Raw genomic sequence first — 381 nt, forward strand, 5'->3', positions numbered from 1 at the left:
GGAGCGGCCACTGCACTGCAGTCTGGGCGACAGAATGAGACTCCAACTCAAAAAAAAAAAGAGTTCAGCATAGTAGCACCTGTCTGGGCAGCTTTCTGGCCCTGCCAAGAAGCCAGTGGAAAGCACAGCTAAGCCAAAGACACCTTCTTTTAGTTCCCATCCCAAAGGACACTTGAAATTTCACCAATATATATTAGGTGACCGAGGGCCTTGCCTACAGGTTGGAGTATTCCCTGGGGAACAAATATTGGGTGTTGGTTCCTATCATCTTTTTTTTTTTTTTTGAGTTGGAGTCTCACTCTGTCACCCAGACTGGAGCGCAGTGGTTGCCGCTCCCGGGCACCGCAGCCTCGACCTGCTGGGCTCCGGTGATCCTTCCGC

The sequence above is a fragment of the Carlito syrichta genome, unplaced genomic scaffold, assembly GCF_000164805.1.
Source record: "Carlito syrichta isolate Samal-C Ts95f unplaced genomic scaffold, Tarsius_syrichta-2.0.1 Scaffold301890, whole genome shotgun sequence".
NCBI classification, from domain to species: domain Eukaryota; kingdom Metazoa; phylum Chordata; class Mammalia; order Primates; family Tarsiidae; genus Carlito; species Carlito syrichta.